This window comes from Cavia porcellus, unplaced genomic scaffold (genome assembly GCF_034190915.1).
Source record: "Cavia porcellus strain 051 isolate PalLab524CR breed Dunkin Hartley unplaced genomic scaffold, mCavPor4.1 scaffold_21, whole genome shotgun sequence".
NCBI classification, from domain to species: domain Eukaryota; kingdom Metazoa; phylum Chordata; class Mammalia; order Rodentia; family Caviidae; genus Cavia; species Cavia porcellus.
In genome coordinates, this window is record NW_026947504.1 from 40,096,489 (window position 1) to 40,120,123 (window position 23,635).

At 39.6% G+C, this 23,635-nt stretch overlaps 1 protein-coding gene and 1 long non-coding RNA gene across 5 annotated transcripts in view; one reads left to right on the forward strand and one right to left on the reverse strand.

The window, feature by feature from the left end:
- The window catches only part of Stard13 (StAR related lipid transfer domain containing 13), a 501,526-nt gene that overhangs the window by 251,844 nt on the left and 226,047 nt on the right, over positions 1 to 23,635 (reverse strand). The gene's annotated exons all lie outside the window — the stretch shown is intronic.
- LOC134471978 (uncharacterized) lies at positions 5,306 to 17,864 on the forward strand. The gene is made up of 2 exons (XR_010041782.1): positions 5,306 to 15,677; positions 16,665 to 17,864. It is a non-coding gene; the product is annotated as an uncharacterized LOC134471978 (long non-coding RNA).

Below are 23,635 nucleotides of genomic sequence, written 5' to 3' on the forward strand. Positions count from 1 at the left end.
CAGTGAGGAAGGAAGGTGTGGTACTACACATCTATAATCCTAGTACTCTGTAACATGAGGCAGGCAGATTAGAGGGTCAAAGCCAGCCTGGAACATAGTGAGGCTCTGTCTCAAAAAACAAAATGCAACAAAGCATGAAAACACTAAAGAACCAGGGGCAGGGCTTGTCTAGATTAGTAGGTAGCATCCAGTCAGCTCTCACATGATATGTCAAAAAAAAATCTAAGAAATTAACCTTGCATAACATTTATACATTCCCTCAAGACGCTTAATATTTCTGCTTTCATTATCTTCACAGACACACCACACAGGTAGTAAATTCTTCATTTGAAGCTGAGTTCGCCATGCAGTGCCTTCATGGAGAGGAATTTGGCAGTAGCTTTGCAGCATTAGTGGAAATGGCATGTGGTGAGTGTTTGATCTGAAAAACAAATCTACAGCCTCTCCTAGTCATCCCTCTGTCCTACTGATGTGATACTGTTTTACTTTGTGACTCTCTTTTCCTCCTAGAGATTTTTTCCATGAGCTGGGTTGGAGAGAGGGTGAGCAGGGGAGAGATCTGGCCAGCTAACCATATATGGCAGGCAGCACATTGAAGGGCATCAAGCAGTTGATGCCCAGTTTGGTCTTGGGACTATAATTCAAACTGTATGGCTCGACTCAAGGAGACATTAGCCTTAGGAGGGCAACTCAGTTGGCTGGTCCAGCTCTAAAGCAAAGATGACCAAAGTCATCAGCATGGTGTTATGACAATGATTCTGATCACTGGTTATTCCCAAATGACAGGAATGTTAAGATTTCCTTCACAGAATAATATTTTTTAATCTTACAAACAGTAATAGAAACTATGTGGCCTTCCTTAAGTTTCAGTGCTTGTTGTTTACCACTTTCTGATTTTCTAAACCAGTGATCAAAGCTACATAGTGCTACAGGCCGAGCTAAGAATCAGAGAAGCCAAATATTAAATCGAATCACAGGAAAACCCTCAGCATGGCTTGTTAAACACTGATTGATCAACATTTTAATGCTTCTGAAGAGTATGCTGAGTCCACTGGGCAAGACAGCAGATGCTTTTGAATCAAATCATTTAATATTAATAATTTGAAAAGAACTTTAAAGAAATCTGCCAGTAAGTACTGTACTATGAGAGAAAATAAACTTATGAGTACAATAGTGATTTAGCATAAAATGAATGCTAGAGTAGCCTAATTTGAATTGTAAAAGGAAGATGCACAGTAAAAAATACAGCTAATCATACTGCTTATGTGCAGGGATATAGCTCTCAAATACCTTAAGCCTTGCACATCCTGTGACATTTGCATTCTACTCACCTCTTTAATCCATTCCCACCCACTTCTACCTTCCTAGGAGACCATGTGGAAGGGAACTGGGTAAACGTACCCTCTGCTCCATGGAATGGCTGAGGATGGTAAATTTTGGCAGTGGATTTGGGACCCATACATTGCCTCATAATGACATGGTCGGAATAAAAAACAAAAACAACAAAACAAAAACACAACCTTCTACCCATATCATGTCTAGCTTGATAATAGATCCAGGACCAAATGTCCTATATGCCTTAAAAACACTGAGTTTTGACATTGAAACAAAGAAAGGGGATATAAAAGCAGGAAAGGGTAATAAATCTTGTACACATCAATAAAGTAGCAAAGTAGGAAAGTCATAGAGAAGAAAAAAGTTATTATATCTATTTGTTACATGGATTAGTCTTTTTTCTGTTGTTACACAAAATACCTGAAGCCAAGTAATATGTAGAGAAAGGATTATTTGGCTTACAGATTTGGAAGTCCAAGAGCATGGCACTAACATTTACTTGGCATTGGTGAGGATACCATTGGTTACTTCATATCATAATGGATGACAAAATTGTGGGAGAACATGTGTGAGAGAGACAGAGATCACAGGATGAGGAGAGAAGCCACATAGGGGACCTGCTTTGCTCTTTGATATAATCCAGCCTTACAGAAACTAACTAGGGTCCCCTTTGAAAGGCAGCCTTTCTAGTGATCTTATATTCTATTAGATCTCTTCTTTTAAAGCTCTCATCACCTCAACACCACCAGACTGAGGACCAACACATGAAACAAATTGTCCTGATCTGTGAGCACATGAATGAAATGCACACGAAGTAAGGAAAGCGTAAGACACAACTAGTCACTGTGTGGAAAAGAATACTTATCTTAAATGGTAAATATATAGTAGCCAGAATTTTGATTTGGTTTAAAACTAGAAAAGGCAAGTGAAGATAATTTTTAAAACCTAATTTATGGTAACTGTGTCCTGAGTCAAAGTGAGTTATAACATTGAATCTGCAATTATTTCCTTGCTTACACTGATTCATTCACTCAACAATTCACTACTTATTCATCCGCTACACTGATGTCAGGTGAATTCAGTTACAACCAGCAGTAAGCAGCTTCATTTTTTTCTACATCTTGCCTTCAAATTCTTCCTGTGAATAGCTTCATTTACACTCTATAAATGAAACCCCAAATGCTGTGGTTCCTTAGATCACACAGCTACTTAAAAATATTCTGGCCATGTTTGGTCCTAAGAACAATGTCATTTTCATAATTGAAATAGACAGTCCACTGTAATTATGAAAAGCTTCATATTTGATCCAAGACTGGTAGTTTTTCTAATTTATAGTCTTAGTCTTCAGCTTTCCTGTTACCCCACTACATTCTTCAGTGACCACTGTGGATTCCTCAGGGATTGCAGTGGGAGAGACTAGAAGAGGAAAGGTGTTATTGCTAAGTTAGGCCAGATGAGTCCCATACTGATGCTCCTCAGAGTCAATCAAGCAGATTGTTAACTCTTCTCCCATGAGGGCACATTGTCTGTTTCTTTCTTGATTCTGGGCATCTGGTGGCCTACTGCATCCAGGATTCCAGTAGGTAGTTCTTATGGTGGCTTTCTGTATGGGGAACCAATGGGCCTATGCCTACTGTCTTTAGTGAGAAGTTTTCTCCCAAAACCTCTTTCGCTGAATGCAGTGGCAGGCAGGCCAAGGCAAAGCCTTCTGTCTTTCTGCTCCTCAGAAAGGAATTAGGCATCACTGTCCCAGCCTTCAAAAGTCCAGAGAACATAGGTGGAGTTCTTTTAGCTCTCTCATAGCCCTGGAGTCCTAAGGGTTCCTTTATCTGACTCAGGCTGAGTTGAGTCAGATAAACAGCCATTTAGTCACTACCAATCAGAATCTGACTTCCTTATCCTTCTACTTTAACTCTTTTAAATTTATAAAGTGGTGACAGGATAAGGAAAGCAGAGAGGGATTTTTACCCCTTTCTTTGCTGATCCACAAGACCTTCTAGTTTGGAGTTGGTACAGGGGTATAGAAACTTGGCACTGGATGTCTTGACCTTGATAGTTAGGAATCTTAGTTAAAACTTATTAGAATCGTTGTGCTTTATCATGGAATCTAGTTAACATAGATATCTAGTCGGTGTAGTCAGTGCCCACTTGGCACTGTTTAACTGTTTTGGATTAAAAATCAAACCAAACCAAACCAAGCCCGACCAAAAGAAATCATTGTCAGTGGTCTCAGGGACCTTGTTAGGGCTGCATCACTTCCCCTCCCTGCTCTCTGTTCAAGTGGTCTTTGCACACATGAGTGTGTCCTCGGCTATGAGGCTGGGAAGAGGAAGAGGACAAAGGTGAGGGTTCTTAGGAGGCAGTTACTGTCTATTGTGACCTCAAACACAGAGGACAGCAAAACCAGGTAAGCAAGACCAATGGAAAAGGGAAGACAGGGTCCAAGAACCTCCAAAAATATCTGATGGTTTGGTGAACATTTAGGGCAAGAGCAAAGGTCAATGCTAGGCTCTAAGAACTAAGGAAAACTGAACAAAAATAGCTAAAGTTAGAGTAAACGGTCAGAGATATAAAGAGCAGCTGACTAGAAGTGGCTGTTGCTGTTGTTGGTGGTCTACTTCATCTTCCAGCACAGAGGTTTGGCCAAGGTAAGGGTCAGGGCAGTACAGTCACATGGCGGGTCTAACCACAGGGCTGTGCCCTGCAGAAGTAGCTCTGTAGGTTTTGGAGAGCTCTCAGCTCTTGTGGTGATCGCTTAACACCAATAAAGATGGGGCACAAGCCAATCCCCAACAATGGAGGATGGTGTTTAGGGAGATTCAGAGACTCAAATCCTACTAGTGAGATTTGTTTTCCTCCTGGATTAGTGTATATAAATTCTCCTTTGTCTTTGGAGCTCAGATAATTCACACCTTTCCTAAGACAATGTGGTGGTATCTGTCTTCTAGAGTTTAGAATTTCCTCTAAACTCTTTGGAAGTTAGGAACAGCTTGTGTCCCTGCATCATTAACTCTCCTTGGTGGACACACTCTTTACTAACTTGCTGAAGCATTTGGACCTGAAGTAAACTATTTGGTTCTTCTCTTTGAAGCCTGGAAGGTGCAACAAGGTTTCTCAGACTGGAAGGCTGAGATGGATCCCAACATCAACAAACATGGATGGTTAGCACTGTGCTATCACTGCTACTGGTACCCATAGGATTTTGGTGTCTCAGCTTTCAGGACCTCTCTGCCTCTTAGCATTTTTCTCCATCAATCCCTGAAACATTAGAGGTTCTCCTCAATACATAAGTATATGGAACATGTGTATATGGAACAAAGAATCTACTGAATAAACAGTCTAGAGAAGGGAAAGCGTTCTTTGCCTCAACAATTCAGGCTGTGATGAATCAAGAATCTCAACACAGGAGTGTTAAGGAGCTTTCGGGGAAGGAAGCAGGGAAAGAGACTGAGCCAGGACAGGTATGCACTGTGTCTCTTGCATCCTCTCCCTCACCTGTCTTCTTCAGTTCTTTATTTCCTTTTTACATGTCATAAAATAGGTTTACAAGTCTTTCTCCTATCATAAACTATGGAGAACATAAAAAGAAAACAAGTAAGTCATTTGAGAAATAAATCATTCTCTGATATTCAAGTTACATATTCACATTTAATTACTTATAAATGCATAAATAATATGTGAAAACTCACTATAATTAAATTTACTTTACATGGTCACATAATCTAATAATTATGTCAATTGTAATTAAAATCAGTTTACTGTATGAATTTTATTTTACTTATTTTCATAATTACATAATCTAATAATTATGTCAATTGTAATTAAAATCAATTTACTGTATGAATTTTATTTTATTTTCATTTATTATGTTCAATTAAAAGATAATATGCCTTTAGTGCTTAAAAAGTAATTTTGAACTCAATATCTTCAAGAGTCTGTAAGTAATTCAAAACATTTTTAAAGTTCTACTACTAAAATCTGACTTATTTCCCATGCATGTGCATTTGTATATATATGTACATATGCATATATATACAAGTAGGAAATATACAGCTGTGTATATTTCCTATTTATATCAATTGAGGAACATAAATACGAATCATATTTTATACAGATAAAATAAAAACATGGAGATCAAATTCCAGCAGCAAATATTTCATAATATAAATGAATTTTGGCTAGAAGAAAAATATTAGGATCTAGAAAAAGTAAAACAGCCAGAAAATTCAATAAAATGTATATAAGTACTTTATGAATAGCAAGCTGTTGTTAAAATATAAAAAAGAGGCACTATTCCAGCCTTTGATAATTTTATAAGAATAGAAGAACCCAAATGCATTATATATAATATATCATGTAATATTTACAAAAATAGAAGAACTCAAAAGCATTCTCTGGCTTTGACATGGGACTTTTTTTTTTTTTTTTTTTTGCCTGCATTTCCACTCCAGAGAATGATGGGGTCAACCGCTGATGACTATGCTTATCACCAGATTTCTGTGACAACAAAACTTGAATTTTGTTTTCCAATACCCTTGTCCACTTAGCTTTGATTGTAAGGAAAAATTGTTGGTGACTGTAAGGGCACAAATGTTATATCTTTTTGCAGTATAAATTTTGTTTTACCTCAGGATGAGAGCAGACACTTGTCTCTCCAATGTTTTCATAAATTTATACCATTTGTCATAGAGCAGAAACAAAAGGATAAATAGGAATCAATGAAAATCCATATGTATTACTGGTAATATAACTCAGGGCAGAAGTTCTGTTGCTCATGTTGGGAATGGTATTCTCAGGTCGGAGGGCAGCATTGCTGTGAATTCTGATCCAGGAAGACTGGGAGCTTCAATTTCTGCACACAAGAGAGTCATTTTGGCAGTGTTGGTGGACAGGAAGCCACATCTATCACCAAGACGTAAGAGTTCTTTCCGTTTTGTACACATGCTTGAAAGGAAAATTCTAGAGATGTCACTGAACATCTCGGTCCTTCTCCATGAGTTTGCACATAGTATTTTCAGAAGCAGTTTTATAGACCACTTCCTAATTTTGTATTTCTTTTCTAGAACATTGATTTTATCAGGCAGCACTCACATTTTCTTAACTGCCCTGCTAACTGATTTCTTTATGCAAGAGTGTGTGCTACAGAAAGGCAAAAATTTCCTGGCCAAGTGACCAGAACTCAAACTAGAGTATAGAAAAAGTATGACAAAATGCTTTCATTATTAAGAAAACTCAGTGCATTTTGCATTAAAATAACTGACTATATCTTAGGAAATGGAGAACAACCTAGATAAAGTGTAAGATTGTTATTTTCTAGCTCAGGAAGAGCAGAACAATCAATATTCATAATGAGCAAAACAAAAACCACATCTATAAATCTTTGAAAATGAGCAGGTCAAGTAACATGAGTCTTGTCTTTCAAAACTCATTGCATTTAACAAAGTCAGGAATGATTAAAAGTTGTGAAATTTATTTTAAAATCATACCAACCATACCACATACTACTTTAACAAACAATTTAGAAACATTTCTTAAATATCTTAATGCATGTCACAAATCTATTATGGGCAGGATAGAATTCTTTCCCAATGACTCTACACTGATTTTCATAGTGATGTAATAGGAAAGCCCTGGTAAAGATGCCTAGGACAGTTCAAGAAATCAGCAGGGAAACAGGGGCCAATTGTTAGCAGCTCTGAGTCGATGTTTGTCATCACTTCACCAGCAGTGTCTATCCAGAACTGAGCTACAAGCTCCAGGAACTCTGCATTGAGACCGCCAGGGTCTCCAGAGAATGCCCTGCCATCAGAGGGAGCACAATCTACCTGCCACATGGGAGACTTTTCTTAGCAGGATACCAAAGAAAAATCCTCAATAGCCAGAATTCTCTGCAGAGAACCCAGCCAACAGTAACACGACTATCTTCTGAAAAATCCTCATGACATAGTATTTTAGAATATGATTGCTGTTAGAAGCCCCAGTAGTACTGTTCTACTTAAAGTTTTTCAGAGGTAAAATAATTCTTGCATAATGTCCACAATCACAGCATATACTTGATTCTTTGGTGTTTTCTTCAACCTGTTTTGCAGGTACAGAAAGAGATGAAGGAGTTGAGTTGCTCATAGTCATATAGCTATCTCTAGAGATTTGTGATTTATTTCACATTTATTAATTAGAAGCTCAAATGTGAAATGTTTGACCCCATGACCAATATTTTACAGGATAAAGAGATTCATATTCATTGGGGTATAAAAGATGCCATGCTATTTGGCCATATCATAGTTGATTTGATGAAGTAAAATGAAAGTAGTCATGGAGTTTTGCATTTCTTTAACCACATATTCATACTTTGCCTAATTAAAAAGAGAAGTAAATTCATAATACCACCTAATATCCATTAGCAGAAATACTTCTTTGAGCATGGATTGGGTGTCTAGGTCTCCAAGTCTTATATTTTCCACCTTCCAATTAACTCCCATTAAAGTCCTGCTGAGACTAAAAAAAAAAAAATACAGAAAGGAGTCCTGAGTAAACAAATGTAGAAATCATGCTTTGTATAATTATCCAAAGTCCTTTGTCTTTTGCTTGTAAGGTACAATATAGAAAAGGCTCTTGGCAGATATCTAAGAGTTTTTATGAGTGATGTCGCGATCTACTGAACAAAGACACATTTGTCGAGTTTCAGATTCAGACGCTGGCTTGGCTCTTCAGAGGCCGGTCATTAAGTGTTTGTTCTTGGGGATGGACAAGACTAGTTTGAAAACTTCCTAATGCTTTTACAAGCCATTTGCCATATATTATGAAGTACTGCTCGTGTAGTGCGTAAGAAACAATACACGTATGTCACTAAAAAGGCAAGCAATCTTAGAAAGACAGCATGCCTGGGAAACAGAAACATTTGCAAAACCTAGATTAGATTGCACAATTTGAAGATGAAGAAATGAATTCCTTAGCATATCTAGAAAGGCAACATGGGCAGTATTATACGGTAGACTGTGTATAGTTTATAACCTGTAGACAGCTGCTGCCTGTTGGTATTGGACAAGTTGCTAAAATCTCCCAACCTCCATTAATTTTCATGATGGGGGAAGCAATTCTAGCAGCCTTGAAAGCTAATAAGAAAATCAATTAAGATTGTGTCCTAAAAGTGCTTTGTCAACTAAAATTCTACATAAATGAGAATACTACTAAAACAATATAATGATCATCACAGTAACAGTAGCAACTGATATTTAAATAGTTACCCTATGCTAAACACTAAACTAAGGCCTTCTATGAGTTTTCTTGCTGGGTTGAACATTTTATTAACTTCATGTTCCAAAATAGGATATTGTGAAACTTAGATTGAATAACTTGACCAAGGTCTGTTTGGTACCCATAATTTTAGTTTAACCTCTGAACTGAATTTTGCCTTGCTTATTATAATGATAATGAAAGCCAATAATTCATTTAGGAATGATTGTTTTATTTTTATATATTTCATTAAGGTAATTACTGCTAATATTTTACTGACTAGTTTAACCACTAGCTTGCCATTATTTAATACATGTTCTCTATGTGCAGGATACTCATAAAGTTCTAAGGAAATAATTAACAAAACACAAAATTAAGATTTGTTTCTAGGGTTGCAGAACTTGTGTAATGAAGGCTAGAGAACACTTAAGCAAAGTGACAACTAATACAAATTTATGTATGCTGAATTTTATGTAATCAATTTCTGAGAAGTAGAAATACAAAATACTCCAGCAATAATATACTCTTACTCCTTAATTTCATAATTCCTATTTTCTCTTTCTTTTATTTAATTTCTTTATTATAAATATTTCTTGGGTAGTAGAACTATCAGTTGGTCTGTAGATCTGTGAGGATTCTAGAACAACCCTGTCTATTAGCCAAATATATCTATTTAAACAATATTTAAATTAATTAAGATTGAAAAATCTTAAAGCTGCTTGTCTCTCACATGAATCATATATTCAGTGTTCAGCAGCCATTTCTGGCCACTGGCAATCACATTGGAAGGGAAGATAAATTTCCATCACTGCAGAGAGTTGTAGTGAGTGCTGCTCTAAAGCATAAAATTGACACTCTTCCTCTCCTGTGATTTGGTGGAGCCTAGAAGACTTTCAAGTCCTAAATGAAAGAGAATTTATAGGGATTTTTAGGGTAGAAACTTGGAAAGAGAAGGAATTTTTTATTTTTCAACAGAATAGATGATCAAAGCATCAAGGCTTGGGCAGTTGTGTTAACCAGACAGACTTTCTGGTGCTAACTGGGATGTACTCATCAGAGTTTGTGACTTACACAGAGAGTGAATGATATGAGAAAGAATGAGCCACAACTCCAACCAGAGCACTCAGAGCCCTTCAGAGACGGCCCCTTAGGTACATGAAATGGCCCAAACAAAGGCATAGTGTCTTGACAGGGTCTCCTTACTTGGTCATGGTGAGAGGTGATTTCAGTCTAATTGAAGCTTCAAAAGAGAAGAAGGTGGAAAAATGGTGTTGGGGATTAGAAACCAGGAAGAAACTGCAATAGACCTTATATTCTCCAGCATGTTTTATTTGGTGTATCCATCAGGACACACAGGGAAACGTCAGAAGTCCTCAAGCCAGTGAGTGACATGACTGACTTAAATTCATTTTTCAGGAAGATAATTAAGGTAGCTATGGGAAGAAACTTAGAGTGGAGATCAACTCCTGGATTTTTTCTTGTTATTATTATTGTGTTCTGTCAATCACAATCCCTTATAGTTCAAAATAAAAGCAACTTATAAAAGATCTATTCATTTTCCCACATTAAAGGATAAAGATACTAAAAGGACAAATTAATACTTTGTCAAATATGCCTTGGTAAAAGACTATTAGGATTGCCTGAAAAATTCAGTTATCATTTACTAAATAAATAACAAAGGTTTTTGAGAGAAAACAAAGCCTATTCTTGGTGGGTATATTTATTTTTTATAGTATTGATTGATTTTGTAAAATTATACAGTTAAAGCTTTGGAATAATGTACAGGTATCATAGTGGGAATAAAATGGAAAGATAGATGAAATACCAAAGATAGGAAGAGGTCAGAATGAGTCAGGGCACCCTCACTGGGCTAGTGTTTGGCTTGTTTTGAAAGATTTGATAAAAGGAGAGACTGGGTCCCAGAGGTTCTGAACTCTATCTAGCCAGGTGCAAGACCCTGGCCCCACACTCCTGAGGTCTGTCCTAGTAAGCCAAATGGATTTTGGAGGTTCTGAAATCCACTCAGCCAGGCCCAAGGCCCTGGCCCAGTGCCACACTCCAGGGGTGCATCCCTGCTTGCTGAATAGAGAATTTGAGCTCTGCCCAACCCAATGTCCCAGAGCAATCAATCTAGGGAATGCTTGGCCAGCCATACAGTCTCCACAAGTTCTGAGCCCTGCCCAGCCCAGAGCCCTGGGGCCTACTATCAGAGAGTGAACAGCCTAACCAAGAGGTCCTAAAGATTTTGAGCTCTGTCCATCACAGCACAAGACCCTGGTGCTATAGTTCAGGGTTTCGCATAGTTAGCCACTTCAGTGAGGATCAAAGTTCTGCTCAACCCAGAAGCCCAGTGCGATCCATAGAGAAGGTGGCTGGTCAGCCTCACAGGTCCCAGAAGAAAATGACAAAATGGAAGAGCAAGATGCAGTCTCAGTCCTCCATCCCACTGAGAACAAACAGGGAAATGGAACCCACTGGAAATTGCACAACTGAACTTTCTGAAATGATAGCAACTGAAGTAAATAAAAAACTCCATGAAGCTATGAGGAAATCAGATCAGAAATAATCTCTCAAGTAAAAAAGAAATGACAAATGTTATCAAAGAAATGCTGAGTTATCTAAAGAAGATCTAGGTAAAAAAAAATAGAGGATACATAAGAAAACGATGGAAACCTTTGAATGAACAATACAAGGCAGAATTAGATTGCATGAAAAGGAATATTCAGGAAATTAAAAATTCTAACTCAAGCAGGCAACACTGCCTGAATGAAGCTGCACTGAAGATAGACTCTCAGACCTTGAAGGCAGAATGTAAGCTTATGATCACAAAAGAAAAGATCTCTCCGAAATAACAAGCAACCAGGAAACAACAGTTCAACAGCTGCAAAATGATGCAAAGAGAAACAATATAAGACTGATAGGTTTTTAAAAAAGAGAGGTCAACACAAATGATATAAGATAAAGTAATAATAGCAAACAATTTTCCAAGCATGAGAAAACAATCTGCTATAGAGATAAGTGAGGCATATAGAACCCTAATTAGCCATAACTAAAATAAATCTTCATGCAGATATACAACAAATAGGATCCCTGAAACTTAGCACAAGAACAGAATGCTAAAACCTGTCACATAAAAGAAACAGATCACCTTTGAAGGAAAGCTGATCAGAATCACATCAGATTTCTCAACATAAACCTTCTAGTTTTTTGACTTGGAGTGAAGCATTTCAACTTCTAAAAGAAAAAAACTTCCAATCCAGATTGATGTACCCTGAAAAAATATCTTTCAAAATTGATGGAAAAATAAGATACTTTCATGACAAAGAACAACTGAAGAAATTCATGATCATCAAACCAACACTACAAAGAGTACCTAAAGATATTCTAGAAAGAGACAAAGATGATTACAGTTCTAAGAACAACAGCACAATGAAACCACCAAGCAGGGCAAACACTGCTTGCCCTGCAGAAAAATAACATTACAATTAAGTCAGTACATATCAGTTATACCTATCAGTGTAAATGGCCTCAACTCACCAATAAAAAGAAACATACTGGCAGATGGATTATGAAACAAAACCCAACAATATGCTGGGTACAGGAAACATACTTAACTCAAAACAGTACTCATAGACTAAAACTCAAAGGATGGAAAACAATACTCCATGTGACAGAAACCTAGAAAAAAGCAAGGGTAGCTATTCTGTTTGCAGACAATGTGAACTTTAAGCCAAAAATGATCAAAAGAGCTAAAGAAGGTCACTACATATTTGTTCGGGGGAAACTACAAAAGGAAGAGATTAAAATAATAAATATAAATGCACCAAATATGTGAGCACCCAACTATGCAAGACAAATCTTAATAGACGTGAAAAATCAAATAAGCAATAATGTACTTAAATGGGGAACCTTAACATCCCATTGGCACAAAGCGACAGATCAACCAAATAAAAACTCAGCAAAGAAACAACAGAACTGAATCAAAATTGTGAACAAATGGACTAAGCATACATGACAGACTGTTCCATCCAACAAGAGTAAAATACACATTCTTGTTAGTTGTTCTCAAAATTATATATTAGCATACAGGACATGCTTAACTAAATGCAAAGAAATTGAAATAATCCCATGCATATTATCTGACTATAGTGCAATAAAATTGGAAATTAATGACAAAACACCCATATGAACCCCATATGGCAAATAAACATATGTAAGAATGTTCAACATCACTGGCCATTCAATAAATGCAAATTAAAACAACACCAAGATTCCATCTCACTCCAGAAAGAATGGCCAAGATCAAGATATCAACTAATAACAAATGCTGGAGAGGTGTGGGGGAAAAGGAACTCTTCACAGTTGGTGGGAGTGTGGGCTGGTGCAACCACTGTGGAAATCAGTGTGGAGATTCTTCAAAAAGCTAGGATTAGCGATTCCATTTGATCCAGCTATCCCATTTCTGAGCATTTCCCCAGAAGAACTGAAAACATCATACCACATTCATGCATGTGATCCCATGTTCATAACAACACAATTTGTAATAGGCAAGTCTTGGAAACAACTCAAATGCCCATCAACTGAGAAATGGATAAAAAAAAAAGATGTGGTATTTTTATACAATGGAATACTACTCAGACATAAAGAAAGATTGTATCAAGGCTTTTATAAGTAATTGGGTGCCGGTCGAGACCATACTCATAAGTGAAATAAGTCAGACTCACGTGTAAATACCATACTATCTCCCTAGTATACGAAAATGAAACAGCAAGTAAGATCCAAAATCTACAATAAATATTCTGTATGGGTAAGAAACTGCTCAAAGAGGAAAAGGAGGAATAAAGGAATATGTATGTATGTATATATATATATATATATATATATATATATATATATACTAGCTAAGATGAACATGATACTAATTCTATTAGTTCTCAGAAAACAAAAGTTAACACTCATATGATCAGAGTTTTGCATGCGTGTATGCGGTAATCTTAGCAACTCTTGAAGGTAACAATATGAAATATAACAACCATTGTTAAATTCCTGTCATCTTGTTTTGAAAGCCTATGTTGTTATTGTTTTGTGTTTGTTGTTTGTGTGTTTATCTTTTTTGCTTTTTGCTTTTCTTTTCTATGTTCTTTTAAATAAAAAAGGAGTGATTTTTTTTCCCTCTCACTTTTCCTGCTCTATTAAGTCAGTCCTAGTTAACTGTCAAACAGACACAATGGAAACAAATTCTGCCCTGATCAAGCCTCAGTTTTCACCTGTCCCTTCTGAGCTGTTCACATATCTCTCAGATGGCTCCAGTCACGTAACTAAAGGAAATAAGCTCCCACTTATTCTATTTTATAGTTAGTAAAATATTAGAGGTCCTCCTCTAAAGGAGGATAGACATCATCACAACCCTCCCTAAATCTGCACTTTCTGGGGTTAAAAAGTCAGCCAGTCTCAGGTTGAAACTGTTTTAAAACTTGCTTTTGAATTACACACCTACAAATTTTTCTTTATAAAAAGAGTTTATTTAGCCCTTTCAACATATCAGATACTAGTAGTAGTCTAGAGATGATTTAAGCATATGGGAGGATGTACATATCTTCCATGCAAATACTGTATTTTACGTAAGAGACTTGAGTACCTGTGGATTCTGGTGCCTATTAGGGTCTAGGATTCAGTCTCAGATACCAAGGGAAAATTGTACTTTATTTAGGTCTAAAAAATGTACTAGGAAGCACCATAAAGCATCAGAGAAATCAGTCTGACAGTTTCCCCAAAAGTTTGACTGTGAGTCACATTTTTAAAGAACTGGCATGGCTCCTCCGATGCTTCCCCTATGGCGCTTCATTCACCTCCCTGACTTTCCCTCAGACATGCTGGCTGCTGTGGCTTGTATCTACACGTCTCCCCAAGGCCTCAAGAGGTCACAGGTGGGGCCTTTTAGAGGTGGCTGGGTCTCAGGCATGTGATACTAGAATTAAGGATATGATCTTGGGCTTGAGTGTGTGACACTGAGATTAAGGAGGGCCACCCTAGGTGTGGGTGGCATATCCCAAAAGGCAACTAGCCCGGACTGGATAAAAGCAAGAGGCAGGCAGCTGCTGAGACTCCTGCTGCCGCCGCCGCCATTGCTTGCTGCTTACTGCTTTCTGCCTCCCCTGCTTTGGCATGGATTGTTTTCTTCTTTGATGACTCTCTGTCATATCCTGCTGCCTTGGAGCCAGCCCAAAGTGGACTGCAAACTGGCAGCCAAAATAAACCTTTCCTGCTTTAACTTTGGGTGTTAAGTATTTTGTCTCAGTGGTGAAAAAAAAAAAGAAATTAAGACTCCGGGCTTATGTGTTCCCCTGAAATGCACCTGCAGACTTCAGTCTCTGTCTCATGAAAGCACAAAGCATTTATGCTTCAGGATAACTGTCACATAATTTTATCCTATTTTATGTATATAATTAGTTTCAGCTCTATTCCTATACAATTTAAAGCCTAATAGTTTCTAAGTAACTGTCTCAGAAATTCTTCAAGAACACACAAAGAAGGAACATCTACTCTTACAGTGCTGGAATAGAATTAGTAACTGGGGAATTGGTACTTTGTTGGGAGCCGCGGCCGACACCGGTCGCCTTACTTGGCGGACGTAGGGCCTGTGGGTGGGAGCGGAGCCTGAGCTAGATTGCCCCTCCCATCGAGTGAGTCAAGTTGGCGCCTGCTTCCTGCCCCCTGATTGCGCTGGCGACTTAAACAACCCGCTCTGTAAGATAGTCTGCCTAGCAACAACTGATGTTAGCCAGTCAGCCCGCATCGCGCGCTTTGAACTGATTGGCCACTGTTACCCTATAAAAGTAAATGCCTCTCCCGCCACAAGAGAGAAGCACAGAGGAAGCACAGAGAGAGACAGAGAAAGTCCACCGGCGAGAAAGGGCTGGTGACAGAGCGGAGGCCTCGCGGGGCCCACGCGGAGACAAATAAAGGCAAGGTTGCACACCGCCAGACTTTGTTGTGTGTCTTTCCTGCCGGCCGGGAGCGACCCCGACATTTGGTGACCCGCACGGGGACTGATCAACCCCGAGACACGGCGGTGGTGTGCAACGCTCCAGCGTGGTGCTGCCGGACAGGTGAGTTGGGGATAAGCCTGGGCTCTGAGTGGCGCGCACCTACAGGGCTTTTAGACTCCCCTCAGGCTCACGCGTAGGTGACGGGTTCTTTAAGTCACACTCGGTGAGTAACAGCCCTTAGAGGTTAAAAATGGGTAATTTACCGAGCGCAGAGGCGCGGCCCTTGGTAAAGGCCCTTAGGAAGCTTTTAAAAGCTAGAGACCTCAGGGTAGGTCAAAAAACACTGAAACTATTCATAGCAGAGGTAGATAGGGTGGCTCCATGGTTTTTACCCACAGGGCATTTAAACCTGCCGTCATGGGACAAGTTAGGCGGGGACCTCGCCTCGGCGGAATTGGGAGGCGATATTTCGCCGGCTATTCGCCCCCTGTGGGAAATGATACATGCGTGCCTTGACTCCTATGCCGAGTTGCGCCGCGAATTGTGTGCGTGCGCCGCTCGAAAAAAGCAGAGAGAGGAAAAAGGGCCCCCGAGCGCTCTCTGGCGGGGAGGAGATAGAGAGCCATCCGCTCCGCCCTGGAGCTCTTCTCCAGAAGCGGCTCCCCGCCGAGAGGCCGCTACAGGGAACCCTCCCTTCTCTCAGCCGGCACAGGAAGTGACGCCCCGTTCCACTCTGTCGCGACCGCCGTCCTATGACGTTGCGCTGCGGGGCGGACGGTATTTTCATGGGCGGCTACTCTGCCGAGCAGGCTGAGAAAAACGCCGGTCGAGGAAACGGGGCTGGGGATTTAGCTCAGCGGCATAAGCGCCTGCCTTGTAAGCAGGCAATCGCGAGTTTGATCCCTGGTACCGATTAAAAAAAAAAAAAAAAAAAAAAAAAAAACGAAAAAGACCAAAAATAAAAAAAATAAAAAAAATAAAAAAAAAAAAAAAGGGGGAGTAAGCCAAGGCCTGCCTCCAAAGGCGCGGTTATCTATGGCATGACAATGGATGGGCCCGGATCCGGTGGTTAGCTGGAACCGAGGCGCGGTTTGTGTTTTTCTGCAGGAACCGGGACGAAAACCACTGTGGGTCCCAGAGAGGTTGACGCGACAAGTCCCTCGACTGAAGATCAGGCCTGTTCCACCAGAGGCCAACCGCAGACCCAACAACAAGATGAGCCCTAAAAGAACTGCAGGACAATCCCTTTTTGGGGAGCCTGGAATGGCTTGCTCCCCTATGTTTTACCATTGTTAGGTCCCCTGTGCTCCTTGCTTTTGCTCTTACTTATAGGACCATGCTTGCTCCGATGGGTCACATCATTTATTAATGGGCGCCTTGCGGCGGCCCGGCGTCAAGTACGCCTGGTTGCCCATGCGGCCCTGGCAGCAGCCCGTGATGGGCACAATGACCCCCAGGCTTACGCATGGCTCGCTCGACTGGCCTACGACTGGGTCTAGGTGTGGCGGGTCTTCCGCACTCCTTCCCTATTGACAGTACACAGCAGGGTAGGTGAGTCAATGACGGGTAAGAGCGTGCCTCCCCAGCACGACTCGACCTAAGCCAGGCCCTACCCCATGGCGCACGAAAGCCGCTGGATTACTAGAATCTGCCCAGATCTAGATGCCTCTCCGAGGGGATCACACGGAGGGGCATGAGTGCATGCCTATGTGCATCCAGGTTCCGTCCAGTTCACTCCTGGCCCTGGAAAAAGGACGAGGGTCTCAAGGCCTTGGCGGACCCGGGGGCGGCCGACCAGGGTCCAAGCCAAGGGCCTACGGTGGGCCTCAACACAGGGCATAAGCCTCTGCACTCGATCCAGGGCGGGCTGCGATGCATACATTCATTCAAAGTAAATAAAATAGGGGGAGATGTTGGGAGCCGCGGCCGACACCGGTCGCCTTGCTTGGCGGACGTAGGGCCTGTGGGTGGGAGCGGAGCCTGAGCTAGATTGCCCCTCCCATCGAGTGAGTCAAGTTGGCGCCTGCTTCCTGCCCCCTGATTGCGCTGGCGACTTAAACAACCCGCTCTGTAAGATAGTCTGCCTAGCAACAACTGATGTTAGCCAATCAGCCCGCATCGCGCGCTTTGAACTGATTGGCCACTGTTACCCTATAAAAGTAAATGCCTCTCCCGCCACAAGAGAGAAGCACAGAGGAAGCACAGAGAGAGACAGAGAAAGTCCACCGGCGAGAAAGGGCTGGTGACAGAGCGGAGGCCTCGCGGGGCCCACGCGGAGACAAATAAAGGCAAGGTTGCACACCGCCAGACTTTGTCGTGTGTCTTTCCTGCCGGCCGGGAGCGACCCCGACAGTACTTGACTTGTAATCTTATTAAGCAATAGAAAGTTAGAAAAAAGTGGCACAATGTCTGTTTTTATTTTTTTAAAAAGAAGTGGGATAGAATTGTTACTCCTGAGAGAAGGGAAATACATAATATAAACCCTGCCATGGTCTCAAATTTCTATTCTGAGAGCACTTTCTGAATTGGGGTGCGGGGAAGGAGTACCCCACCAGATATGCAGAAGTCATTTTAAATTGAGAATGTGGTGATGAGAATTGAGGAAGATGAAGTGCCTGGCATGTACAGAACAGACAATCAGAGTGTAGGAAGGTAGACAGCCAAAAAAAATTGCAGACATCTGCCTAGAGACTCCCCGAGACTGTTTCCCTGAGATGCAGGAAGGGAAATTCTTTGATGTCAAGAAAGAACTGGGGAGCTGTAAGTAAGAGGCGATGATTCACCAATCTTTTCTTACATTTCTAGATTATGTAAAAGCATAGACACTAACTATATCTGTTTTGGATTATTTTTTCCACAGATGCTGCTAAATTAAATAGTTGTGGGAGATAAAATTAGGATTCTCCCTCTCCCCAGAGCAAAAAAGAGGCATGGTTACTGTGCACAATTAAAAAATTAATTTTTTAAATGCAGAGTTCTCTTTTGTACTACAATGCACTGTATGTGTTGGTTAAGTCCTGTGTGAACTGGAATTCTGGAAGACTGCAAATGCTGACACGGTGGCTTCTGTTATTGTCATGAGTAATAGAATCCTTTGTCGCTGATCCAGGAAATTCATGTCTTCTGCCAATATCCTAAAAGCTATAACAAGCTAACTTATTAGCTTTTCAGGAAGATAGTATTTCAGATACTTACAGGTTTCCCCAGTTTTGGTGATGAGTCCAGGATATTGATAGAAATGTAACTCATAAATGAAAGATGAGCCTCAAGGGTATATAATGTCACTAGACACAAGTTTATAGGAATTATTTGAGCTGCTATAGCAAAGTCTATAGACTGAGTGGCTTACGAACAAGAAATTATTTCTCCCAATGTAGAGGCTGGAAATCTAAAATTGAGACCCTGGCAAAGAGGACTTGCTTCTCAATAGACTGCTTTTCACTCTTAGCTGACATCACAGAAGGACAGCTCTCTTTGCAGCCTTTTTATAAGGGCACTGATACCATTCATGAGGGCACAGCGCCTATGACCCAATCACTCCAACAGGTACTGCCACTTAATAACATCCCCCTAGGCATGAGGATTTCAAAGGATTAATGTTGCTATGCAAGGTTTTGCTATGCAGTTCAGGTTGGCCATGAACTTACTTTGTAGCCCAGGCTGACCTCAAACTCACAATGATCCTCCTGCCTCAGCCTCCTGAGTGCTGGGATTCCAGACATGCACCATCATGTCTAGCTCAACAAAAATTTTTGACTGGATATACTAAAATAAGATTGCATTTTTAGGATTTGAGGTCTGTTTGGTTTTGAATTACATTAAAAATATTTTTCTGAAAAGTATGGAGTTTAAAAAAAAAACAAATACATATTTGTACCTGCATGTCTTGGGAACATATTTTACAAACTCATTAGCCATGGGCCCAGCTGTCACACTCCAGAAAGCATTGTTTCCTTTGTGTCAATCAAATTAGGGTAGGAGCCTTGTTTTCCACGAGCTGCTCAAGAGTGACTGACTGAGTGTAGCAGACTTGCGAAGGCAGCTGTTGCTGAGAATTGAAGTTTGCACATGGCAAACTTCATTTCATAACCAGTGGCCTTGCTGGGCTTTTATTAGACTTCCTGGAAGTATAAGATGCTTTTTCTCACAATCATCTCTTCTTTCTTGCCTTCAGGAGAAGTCAGTTTGTGTCACAGTTGAATGACTTCCCTCGCCTTCCCCCAATTCCGGTTTAGTTTTTTAAATTCAGTCCTTGGAAATTTAAGTTCTTCTTGGTTTCACATTCTTGGAGAACATGAACAAATACACAGTCCAATATTTGAATGCATTTTCTAAGCATCAAGTCCCACTGATGGCTGTCTTATACTCTTACATTTTTCCCATTTAACTTCATTTTATGTGCTTAGGACCAGTTGTTCCAACACACATAAGAGTATTTTTGAATCTTATTCCATCACGGTTTACATCCATTATATTTTCCACCTTTGTGACATTAAAAAATGTGATGAATAGTTATTATATGTCTTCCTCAATTTATGAGTAAAAATATTAAACTGCATTTGTGAGAACGTGGATGGAACTGGAGGTCACTATGTTGTAAGGTAGGCCAAAAAGTACCACATGGTCTCATATGTGGAATCTAAAAAGTTGACCTTGTAGAAGTTGAGAATAAAACGTTGGTTACAGAAGCCAAAGAAAGTAGGGGAAGGGATGGAAGGGGAAAGATTGACTAATAGGTACTAAGTTGTGGTTAGTGAAAAGAAATTTGGGTATTCTCAGGTACTGAGGGTGACTATAACTGATTCTACCATACTCTGAATATTTAGTACTTCATGAAATGCACAATTTTATATATCAGTTTAAAAGAAAATAAATATTAAATTGTAGCTAGAGGGCCAGGTGTGGTGGCCCATATCTGCAATCCCAGCACTTGGGATACAGAAGCAGGAGGATCGCTGAGAGTTCAAGGGCAGCCTGGGCTACATAGTGAGACTCTGCCTCAGAGAAACAGAAAATGAGCTGGGCATGGTGGTGCGCACTTGTAATACCAGCACTCAGGAGGCTGAGGCAGGAGGATTGTTTCAAGTTTGAGACCAGCCTGAGCTACAAAGTGAGCTCAAGGCCAGCCTGAACTGCATAGTGAGACCCTCCCTCAAACAGAACAAAACAAAACAAAATTCAAAAAAGAAAAAAAATTGTAGCTAGCAAAAGGAAGGTAATGAAATAAAGACAGAATAAGCCTGACTGTACCCCAGAAAGGCCTGTTTTCATAAACTGAATAAATACTGGATAATTATGAGAATTTTGTATGTAGAATTTTTAGGATAATTTAGATAGAGACCAAGGGAAAACCTGACAAATAAAAAGTACATAAACTATGTTGAAAATTTTACATCATGGAGATTCATACTATTAGTAAAAATAATTTCAATACAACATTGACTTTTCTTAATTTACAGGTACCATAGCATTTTTTAAAAGAAGTGTAATAGATCAGAAATAAATACTTTGTGATACATTTGTCATTACTAGAGGTAGAGCACAGATGCACATACAGTATGTCCTGCATGACATCGTTACAGAACACTGTCATCTTGCCTCCTGTCATACTCCCTCAATTTATCTGCAATCTGCTGGAATACCAACCTACAGGAACAAGAGTATAGAAAATGTTCACAATGGTAACCAAAAAACACATTCTCCCTTGATGAATGAATGAAAAAATCCATTCTACCTCATCGGTTCAAACTTCATTGTAAATTTTTATCTTTTTACTCCTTTGAATTCTTCTCTCATCTTAAGTATTACTAATAAGACTAGTAAGAATGTTCTATTGTATGTTTCACTTCAGATCTCTTGAGTTATATACAAACTCATTATTTTTAATGAGTTTAATAGATAGTGTGATTGGTAAGCATTGAAGCACAGAAGAGGCTAACAATCCTTAGCTCTGTATAGGTAAAATAGATAATAGCAAGGCAATATTTTCATGCAGAGTGAGGAAGACATTTCAATGGCTCTTAGAATATAGATGAAACAATTAAGGAACTACAGAGGACATCTTGCTATGTAGCAGATTCAAAGAGGACAAAAAAGGAAGGATATGATATCTGCTGACATAAATCCTATCTCAATTATAGTATTTCCTTTTATGTCTTTTAAAGGTAAGAATCCAAAAAGGATATCTTTCCATAAACAAAGAAGATCAAAGTGCTTATCTGACATTTGAGAGAGAGACAGACAGAGACAGAGACAGAGATAGAGACAGAGACAGAGACAGAGACAGAGACTAATGGAATAAAGCAAGGGCATTAATTAGGAACAACACATTGCTTTTATATAGGAGGATTTCTGATGTTCAGAATGCATGGGTGATGATTTGAAATAAGCACTGTTCCAGAGAGAGAATCTCAGATATGTTGCTAAAATCACTCAAAAGCACGACTAAGAACAAATTACTTTCAACAGCAAGGTAAGATCTCTGGCTAGAAAAACAGACGTGGGCACTGAGTTAGAACCAAGCATTCGTGAAATAACAAAGTACGCATACATTTCTACATCACCAGCCAGTAATCTGAGAAGGAAATGCCACACCCTGCCAAGGGGGGTTGGGTTGGGTGCTGCCAGAGTTGCCTTTGACTTTTTCTAATTTATTTTTGCCTCAAATCAATTTTGACAATACCTCCCCACCCATTAACACATACAATACCACCTCTATGTTAAGAATTAATGCTCATTTGAGCCATTGATTAGTGAGTTTTCCAACCCCTTGGTAGTGTTGGGTGGAAGGTAGATCCATGGCTCCAGGGAGAACCACTGTCTCCATGAGTTTATTTCCCTCTATTCTTCCGTGAACCACTTGTACTAAGCAGGCATTTGACTCTGCCAGGAGGAAGGTGGGACTGAGTATATATGTAAACCAGTCCCACTTCCTTGAAGCTCTGTGAGCAGTCCATGCACATGGGTGCTCATATAGCTACACACACAAACACACACACACACACACACACACACACACACGCACTGCCTACTGGGAGAAGCTGAGGAATGTTCATTTGCTGTACACACATGGCTCAGAACACTCTAGAGCAGTCTAAGAACAGTCATGGAGCAGAATGATATGACCTCTGCTCTGAGAATACATTCTGTAATTTTTACTCATAGGGATGTGTTTGATGCATTGCAGACAGACTAACCTAGACCTAACTCAATTAAAAAAAATCAATGTAAGTATTGATAAGAAATATAGCCACTTCCAGCTCCATAGTTCTGTGCATAACACATATTTGTTGGATGAATGATAAATACAGGGGTGTAGGTATAGCCTACTTCAGTGTTGGTAAGCAAAAACAAAGATTCAAACTTCCAATTTTTATGTCACTATGATTGTTCTTCTTTCATTATCTCATATATCTGAATTATAAACTATATGTCACAATTCAGAGACAAGTTTTCTTTCAAATATTGTATTGTATCTGACTCCGAAAATAATAGCAGCTAGTATTATTGAACATTGTTAAAGGCCAGAAAGAATAAATTTTTGTGTATCATCTTATTTGACTTACAAAAGTGTTAGCAGTATTCACATTACTTTTATACTTATGAGAAAACTGACTTTTGGTGAAATTGCATAACTGTTTATCTAGAGAGCTGCATGAAGATTACAAGCTAGTAAGAAAGTAGAAAGAGTGAGAACTCAAGTCTATCTAATGACCAAACTACACTCTTAACTACTTCTTTGAATTGTTTTGCCTCAATCTTTTACCACATTAAAATACCATTTAAGGCTAATCAAGGTTTTCTAGGCTGTGATTTAATATACAGAAGTATATAAGACATTTGACCCTGCTCAAGAAAAAAATTTTGCTGGAAAAAGTACCATTTTCTAAGATAGTCAACTTGTTTTTCTGATTAAGTAGCATAAATATTTCAGAGAGCTTTCAAAATATAGTTGGGTCTAATTATTGTGGTAGTTATATTCTATACAGGAGAGGTGAATACTGAATTAGTAAATACTGAGCTATTGCTTTTAAGAGAAAGACAGGTTATGTTCTTGTGAATCTCTGGTCAATAGATCA